We start from the raw sequence: 9,608 nt of genomic DNA, 5'->3' as shown, positions 1-9,608 counted from the left end.
CAGAAGATCTGTTTTCCCATTTATTGGTAGGTTAGTTAGAGCAATACAAAAACACTAAGAGACACACACATTACATGAACTCTGTATGTGAGTTGCTGGCTAGTAACTCATCACTGATAAGGCAGAACACAATGTTCTGTTATTGTTGTGTGTGTGTATGTGTGCTTGATTATTTATGTGTGAACATGTATTTGTCCAACTTGTGATCGTGTACACAATCAAAGCATTTTGATTATTTAATCAACGTGGCTCTCTTCCTGTCCTAAGAGGCTACTGTCTGAAGAGAGGAATGCATGCATGTGTGCAAGTATATATAAAACCATGCACACACACACGCAAGCGCCCATTCTACTACAGAGTTCCTCGGAGATTGCGGTCATCATGATGACCCCTGCCTAGAGGGTCCTGGGAAATGGCCTGAAATGGCCTTGAGCGAGGGAGGGAGAGAGAGAGAAAGAGAGAGAGAGAGAGAGAGAGAGAGAGAGAGAGAGAGAGAGAGAGAGAGAGAGAGAGAGAGAGAGAGGATCTTTCTGACCACCATAAACTTCCAAACAATCAATCTTCCACCTAATCATCCATCATATCCGCATTTTAATTTCGACTGAAGTTTGTAAATGAAATGGGATCAAACTCCTATGTAGATAACATAGAAAATACTTTATTTTCTCTCAGTCCCTCTGGGGTATTTTTTTTTATATCTAAAAATATATTCAGCTCCATCCATCAATCTATCCATCCATCTCACTCCCTCCTCCTCTGCTTGTTCCCTCTGTTTACCCTATGGACCTAAACTCACAGAGGGCCAGAGGTTTGGGACAGAAGGCCGGCCAGGTCTCTCCAGGCTTTGAGTCCTATCCCTGGGAAGAATCAGCTGAACCTGGAGGGACACAGCTTTTGGATGTGTCCGAGCTGACCAAAATAGCATCAAAAGCTATCTAGACTGGAAGCATGTGATTGGCTATGAGCTCAGGGAGTGGGGATAACTGACAACAACACCATGATGATAAGTGACTTGAAATAAAATCATAACTGTGAAAAATGCCATTATTAAATTAACAAAAATATACTGACTTGATATATTTACTTGTAAATACTGTTGTGTTATTGTTTTTATTGTTTCTTATTTAAGTAGTTCTGCATAGTGATGCCATTGTCAAGTACAGTAAAATCTACCATCTACTTTGGTATTCTGGTCAAGCAAGAATAAGTTGTACAAAATATCAAACCTAAAGACAAACCATTAATAACAGATTATTTGTTACACTCAAACATACTAAATAGAAGTGTAATCAGCCATCATTTTTAAAATGTTGAATGTTTAATATGTAGTTAAATTTCTACAGATATGATTTTCTGTAATGATCTGTTAAAAGCCCACATTAGTGTTGAATAAGCTCATGTATACAGTGGCTGCATCAAGATTTGCTGATTGGAGACTAAAGGGAGCCCAGCTAAACAAACAACATTCCCAGCATGAAGAGAGACTGTGTCAAACTACCATTAGGCCACTCACACACACACATGTCATGGGAATCAGTCATCCATGTAGTTGCAGCCTTGACATGACAGCTGTGGTTTCACTGTCCCGTTGGTAAATGCTGAGAACTGAGGTGTTTATTTGAGCTGGATTTTTAGCAGCTCACACCACATCACCGCTTCTGGATATTGATAAAAGTGCTTTGAATTTGTGCTCTTAATGATGTGATTATCATACAAATTGTGATTTGGGAGTGTTTTTCCCACACTTAGAAATGCTCAAGAAGTTTGACAGTGGAGGGACTGACATGAATTGTAATACGGAGGATTTGCACTTTTTGAAAGACAGACAACTTGAAAGGCGAGTTGATTTTAAGGCCAGGGATTCTGCACCTGAACGGGTTGCTCTGAAAGCTGTCTGAAACTTGTTTTGTTTCTTGTCTCTGACTCTCGAACCTCTTCTCATTTCAATTCAGGTCCATTGAGTCTAAGTTAGTATCCAGCTTAAAGATAAAGTTCAAGATTTTCACATTAAACTGTCTTCTTTTTTCAGTCTGTGTGTGTGTGTGTGTGTGTGTGTGTGTGTGTGTGTGTGTGTGTGTGTGTGTGTTTGTTTGTGTGTGTTTCAGTTTCAGAGCCTGGAGAATTGATTTTTTTAATTTATATTCATCATTCGTACTGCAGACCCTCTACCACACAGTCAGCATTAGTAGTCTATGTGGAAGTAATTAATCTCACAAATGCATACACACACGCGCGTACACACACACACACACACACACACACACACACACACACACACACACAAAAAAGCTCTCCATCACTCTGTCTCTAACAGACACACAAATATATAAACACACACACACCCGGGCTGTGTATCTGCCTATGACAGGCAGACAGTGCGGCGCTCAGAAGAATTAAACAGAGAAAAACATCTGGTAGGAACAGCTCAGCCTGACACAGAGACACACAAACACACACAGATACACTTCTCTGCCTCCTTTCCTTCCGTTCATACAGACGCATAAAGGGCAAAATCCATAAGGGGCACAACTAATCTGGTTAGTGACTGGAAAAAAATGAGAGGGAAAAGATGAGGGACGAAGAGAGAAGAGGAGGATGGATGAGCGAGGAGGGGAGAGAAGAAGAAGAGAGACAGACTAAAGAGACAGAGTCAGAGAGAGAAGGAGGCAGATAGAATGACAGAAAGGTGAGTATGTGGGAGCCATAATTCAGTTAACTGTGATAGGTCAACCAAACCGCCTATCCATCAGCTTGGCCAATCAGATTATAGTATCGACATTCTACCATACAGCGGACAATGTTTCCATTCACCATGACCTTCTGCGTGTGTGCAGCAAGACAGGATTAGCCATTAAGCTGTTTTTGAAGCCCAGAGACACATCATAGTCTAATGTGTGTGTGAATGCATGTGTGTGTTTCTTTCATGTCGTTCTCAATAGTATTAGAACATGGTTGCCATTGTGGTTTAATTTCTCAATTAATCAATTAGTTGTTTGGTCAATAAAATGACAAAAAGTGTTGGAAGATGCCTATCAGTGTTTCCCAAAGCCCAAGTGGATGTCCTCACATATCTTGTTTTATCCACAACTCAAGGATATTCAGTTTACTGACATAGAGGAGTGACAAAACCAGAAAATATTCACATTTATCTGATCCCAGAGAACTTGTTAAAAAAATAAAATCAAACCAATTAGGTGATTATCGCTCAAAGAGAAACAGCTCTAATCAAGGAGAAACAGGAAAAAACAACTTGAACACGGAATGCACCAATTACTCAACCCTAAAAACACAAACAGCCTGCGTTCCACAAAGAATTATATAAATATATAAAACTTCCTGCTTTTCTCAACTTAGATTTACTCTCAGAAAAAGGCAGACAAAAACATTATTAACCGTATGACAGAATGATTTTAATTTAACTTTCTTTTTACAATATCATTTCTAAAATCCTGCTGTGGTAATGCTGCATATCTGAACTCCTCACAGCCTTGTAAACAGAAAGAAAACCACACTGGAATCTGACTTTTTTCCTGCTCAGACAGGAAACATTTCTGTACAACTATACAGTAACACACTGCCAACATCCGGTAATGATTTATTCAGATGCAGCAACCACAGTGAAACCAACTACAAGGGTCTCCAGTTGTGCACATCGCTTGTGTATGTCCTATCGGCAGGCTAATGATGCAACTGTGGTGAAGGAGAAGTAAGGACATATTTAGCTGTGCAACCTTTAGAAAACTTATTTTTGTACCTTTTTTTTGGGATGAAAACCAATATAACTGACATCAGTGCTAACTTACCAGACTACAAGGTTAACCATTAAGTGGAGGGTACAGTTTACCTGTGTAATGAGGGATTATTATGATTACTGTGAAGAAATTAGGTGGTTTCCATGAACTGGCTTGACTGTTGACTAGTTTACTATCTGTCTATTTGTCTGACTGCTAGTGTTTCTTACCCTGTTGGCCGAATTGGTGTCACTCAAAGTCTTGCAAAAACATCCCACTCTTAGATTTGAACCAGCAACTACCACCTTACTCAACAGTACTAGAGGCCCAAACAAAAAGATGACAAAAAAGACAACTACTTTTCTGACATTTGGTAAAGTTATGCGGTCTTTACTCAAACTTCTTCTTCTTCTGTCTTGCCAACTCCTTCTCTTGTTATTCTCGTTCCTGCCTCTCTTTCTCAACCCTCACTTCCACATCTTCACCTCCTCTCTTTCTTCCCCTCATCTCGCGCTCTTTCTCTGTGGGTGCCAACCAGAAGTTACCATAGAGACCAACGTTACCATGGAAACTGTGGGCTGCAGCAGTGGCGGCAGCAGACTTTCTCTCTCTCCCTCACACACACTAACGGATGACACTGATCAGTATTGTACCAAGAATATCCACAGCACATAGTCCTAATTACTACTCTTTTGTCAGCACCCAGACTTCCTATTGTGTGTTTGTGTGTGCATGTGTGTTTACCACTTGTGTTGTCTGTGTGTGTGTACAACAATGTGCTCTGGTATGTGTGAAATTGTCTGTTCATCCCTGCTCCAGTGATCCATGTCATATAGTACTTACTTACCACTTGCCACCACTTGAAAGTATTGACTTTTAGTGATTCACTCTGTCATTCAGCACAAGCCTTTGATATAATACCACTGGCCAACTTTTGCTATCTCTGTCTCAAAAGACTCAAAGGTAAACCCTGTATAAACAGAATGAGCATCAGTTATGGTAGGCAATAGTAAGGGCTATTTAATATATGACAAGGGGTAAACAGTTCATCATTGTTACTGTCTTGTATTATTTTTCTTTGATCATTTAGATGGAGCTTGAAATTCAGAGTTGGTCAGTGAAAAAAAAAAGTTTTTTTTTGTTGTAATTGCTGCAGCATGGAGATAAATAAAGGCTTATAATCAAAGCTGGCAACACTCCAGAGAACAGCTGTAGTTTGATAATGTCATATTATCCTTTGATGTGAAATCCACAACAGTCCTCTCAACTCTCCCAAGGTAACAGCCATGAAGAGAGGGAATTTCTACCTGAAAAACTCTCCCATCTTCTGCCCTTCACTAAGGACATCAAGCTATGGGTGTTTTTTATAGTCACTCAAGAAAGAGAAGGAGAGCAAAGGAGAACCCAGAGGTTAAAGTACACTCGCATTTCCTAATGTGGGTGGGCAAGATGAATGAGAAACGATCCTCTCTCAACACCTACAGTACTATTGAGGTTCTGTTGCAAAAGCTTCTTAAAGTGATGTTAAGCTTTGATAGCACCTTGGGTTGTGAAACCTGATATATTGTCAACCATCTTCGTCAGTTGCCCTGGGCTCAGTGAGTGTGGAGTGCTTCCAAAGACACAATACATGCCCTGCATAAATAAATGATAACACAAAACAAGAGGACAGTACCAGAATCACAAAGGTCTATACAGTACACATGTAATTATGAATACATGTAAGATATCTAGCCTTAAGCCACCGTGTGCATTCACGCATCATGGCAGCCAATATTATTACATTTGAGGAGCAATAACATCATGCCTAACGAAGAATAAACACTACCTTGAGATACAAAGAAATCTTAGCAGCCATCACCCTTGGCAACACTGTGACTAACAGGTGAGCTCAATGACATCACAAACTTAATAAAAAGATTCTTAAGGATTTCTGCTTGGACGTGGCCTGTCTTTTGTCACTAAGAATCAAATCCTGAAAAGCAACAAATCCAAACATGTTGGAAACATGCTATGAACAAGCACATGTTCAGCACACGTCTCATTAACAGCACAACAGATCCAATCTGTGGGCCTCTGGACCAGGATTACGCTTGATTAAGGATTACACTTCTGCGTGTGCATGTGTGTGTGAGACAGAGAGAGAGAGCAGAGACATTGTATCATGGTCATCAGTAGCCTCTGACCAGTGTTTGTCCTGTATGAATTCAACAGCAGCGCGCCGCCTCTGCTAAATGATTAGTGCCGCTGCTATTTAAAAATCTCTACTTTAAGCTGCCAGAGTCGGGGACAAACGAGGATTATAAATTGAACATCCTCAGCCATTGCCACCGTTTAGCAGTCTGTTACTGCTTATGGGTCCTTCGAAAGCACAGCTGGCACAAGGCTCTGATGCCCACCTATTACAACCTAGTGGACAGCTCAATGGTCAGCAACTCCACCATATCAAAGGGGGTACCCTCTTTTTCTTTAAGGAAAGTCTGTTATTCAGTCCCTTCACCTGATGTTGACAGGCATCCCAGACATACTACATTGTGACAGAAAGCAAATATCATACAGTTAAATGACATGAGTGGCCAACATCCAATATCGGACAATACATGTTGATAAAAAAAAGCATTAAAACTTAATGATATAATGGAGAGTCTCTAGCAAACTGCATAGTCAGAGAGATAGAACATAAATATCAGCAATGTCGGATCTCAAGGACTAGTATATTCTGTTATCCAAAAATATTAAACCATACTGCAGGAGGCTGCAATTTTCTGATGAAGGTGAAATGTGTGACAGAACAGCATTCACGCCATCCTGAATGTATTAGTGTTTTTAGTGATAACTGAAATTGTGATCCAAAAGGATCATTCCAACTCATCGTGAATCACGATTGCAATCATATTATCTGTCAAAATAATAGAAGCATGATTTTTTTGTTTCGAGCATATCATGCAGCTCTAGTCATGATGAAGCTGAGGTAAGTTGATAAAGTTAAGGAGGAGGGGAGGCAGGTACTTTGTTTCCCGTATGTGGAAAGTAAAAAAAACAAGTAGGAATTTTTCCATTTAATTCATGCAGATTGCTTTATCAAAAACTTCACATCATGTATTCCATTATTAGACAAGCGAGAGGGGACACAGGTGAGACCGGAAATGGTTAAAAGAGAGGTGAAGAGCAAACAGGAGAGAACGAGGAGAGGTGAGATTTGGAGAGGAGCGTTTTGCACCCAATTCACATACTGCAGACTGAATGCTAGTTCAACCTGAAGATATTGTAAAAGTAAACCCTGTTTAAATTTTGCTCTGAATTAATGTGGACACTGACTTATTGAATTAATTTATTTTGTCCCCTGGTTGTCTTTTGTTTTACTCTAGTATCCTGAATATCAAAGTTTACGGAAGAGTAAAAAACTCTTGTTTCCAGGCAACAGGCACTGTGACTACCATATGAAAAAGGAGGAAAGAGAGGAAAGAAAAAAGGAAGAGGTTGACATAAAGAAAGGTTAATGGGGAGTGTGTGCATGTGACAAAAGCCCTGATGTATAAGCTGTGGCTGTTGATCATTAACTGTAGTTTTAATGATGTCCAGTGTCATGAAATATTATGATTTATGGATCTTCTCATGCCATTTTTTTTTTCACAAATGGAAATCCAGTCATGATGGTGCAGAAAATGTGTGCACGTTGGCTGTAGTCTATTTGTTTCAGGGAAGATGTGGCGTGATGTGAACTGATGTAAAGTGCTTGTTTAGGTGAGTCTAATTGTTGAGCGACAGAACTTATAGCACCCACTCACAATACAGACCTGAAAATCTCACTGAGAGACGGTCACATGCTAAGAATGCTAAAGCTCTACGCACGCAGAAACATGCCATCTCAATTTCCCTTCAGCTCACGCAAAAAAAGCCCCGTTTTTTTTCTTTCATCCTTTATCAATTTTTCTCACTTTCAGACACAGAGGGCTGTAATCTATCCACCTCCAGGTTCAGCCTCACTGTCAACAAACATCACCTCCTCCAAAATGTCTCCGTGCAAACACATAGTAACTGGCATCATGCATTTATTCGGTCTTTCTTCATCAACTTCCCTGTAGTTCTGAAGTCTATCCCAGCATGCAATGGGAGAAAGACCCTGTACAGATCCATCACACAAACATACCCAGTCTTACACCCACAGAGCCAGGTCACAGCCAACCTGACCTGATGTCTTTGGGTGAGAAAAGGACCCCCCATACTGAAGATGAAATAAACATTTAAACTTGAGGTGTTGAAAGCAAGAGGCGATATTTAGAAAGAAATGGTGAGGGAAAGAAATATATAGACACAAGAGAAGGAGAGGGAAAGAAACAGAGTAATTGGTCTAAAAATAATAAAACACAGGAGCATAAATCATCTCATATAGACAGCCAGGGTGTGTGCTGGTGAGTCTGTGCATAAATCTGTGTGTATGCTAGCTGGTGTCTGAGGGGAAGGCAACTGGTACCCTTGAGAGAGGATAAGGAGATTGAGAGAGAGAGCAGGAGATGGCAGGAAGATGGAGAAAAAGGCGAGATACTGTATAAACTGTACGGGAGGAGGAGAAGGAAAAAGTCAAGGTGAAAGGGTAGAGAAATATCGCTTTCTTCTTCAGTTTTCACTCATCTCTCCATCCCAGCTAACAACACACTCTCTTTCTCAAGTGTGAAATGCTTATGTGTGTGTCTCCCTCTTTATGTGTGAGTGTGTGTGTGTGTGTGTGTGTGTGTGTGTGTGTGTGTGTGCTGACTTATCACAACTTCTTCTGCCTCCTGCCTCACCAAACACGGAGACAGGTGCTGCACGGCCATCCCCAGTCACACACACATACACACTGACAGCCATGCATTCGCACAGACACAGATTTGCACACGCAGTCAGACACACAAGCAGAGGTACAAATGAAGACAAAGTGAAGTGACACACAAACACACAGATCACTGTAGAGCATCAAGATCAGAGTAGCTGCTTGCTAAACTGACAGGACAAGATAGATTACTATACTCTGTAACTCACTGCATGACTCATGGTCCGTGGTGTGTATGTGTGTGCAGGGTTGTGTGTGTGAGTCATCTAATATGCCTCTTGGGTTGATCGTGCTGTTGTGACTTATAATGAGGAGAGAGAGACTGAAAGGTGGGAAAGAATGAGAAGAACACTCATAGTAGTAAATTAAGATAGTATATTAAAAATAACTCATTCATCACTTTACCAATGTGTTCCCATTCCAGATCAAACTGAAACCTTTTGAAGTTGGATTAAGAACACCTGTCTCCAACTTTTTCAAGTCAGGGGCCCCTAAGGACACCTAGTGGTCCCTGGACCCCACTTAGACAACCACCGATCTATAGTAACGACAAGATGAACGGACTAATGAGATACATCAGCAGCTTGTTTGCATGATGCTGGACTCTGTCGGCCTTCTCTCTTGTGATTAAAGACTGTCGAGATCTAAAAAAGCTGACCAAAGACAGAAGATAGTGGGAGGCAGGGACCGGAAATCACTATTAACTCTGGAAGGGACAACTACATGAGATTTTCGAAAGAGCAATTCCTTAAGGGGGAAAAAACACAATTGCTACTTTTGCTAGTGCAAACATTGGTGAATGTTAGTGAAAATATCAGCTAACCATTCGCTAACGTAAAGAGGGACCTGTAATTTAATGCAAGGAAAATGAAGAGGATTTCCCACAGGCTGTTATAACTGTTAGCAGCATCTCCCCATCATTCTCTCTTTTCATCATTTTCTGTAAACCCAGCCAGATAAGTGCAGCTGTGCTTGTTAGCAAATTCTTTCATTCGCTACCCTCCCTTCCTTTCACTCTCTCCCCATTCCCCTGTTTCTGTCCATATCAGCAATGCTGCTTGCTT

At 40.7% G+C, this 9,608-nt stretch overlaps 1 protein-coding gene across 19 annotated transcripts in view; it reads right to left on the bottom strand.

Moving 5' to 3' along the window:
* The window catches only part of cacna1c (calcium channel, voltage-dependent, L type, alpha 1C subunit), a 196,602-nt gene that overhangs the window by 81,595 nt on the left and 105,399 nt on the right, over window positions 1–9,608 (bottom strand). The gene's annotated exons all lie outside the window — the stretch shown is intronic.

The sequence above is a fragment of the Sparus aurata genome, chromosome 14, assembly GCF_900880675.1.
Source record: "Sparus aurata chromosome 14, fSpaAur1.1, whole genome shotgun sequence".
Lineage (NCBI taxonomy): Eukaryota > Metazoa > Chordata > Actinopteri > Spariformes > Sparidae > Sparus > Sparus aurata.
The sequence above is the reverse complement of the archived record's forward strand: the minus strand, read 5'-3'. Positions and strand labels throughout refer to the sequence as shown.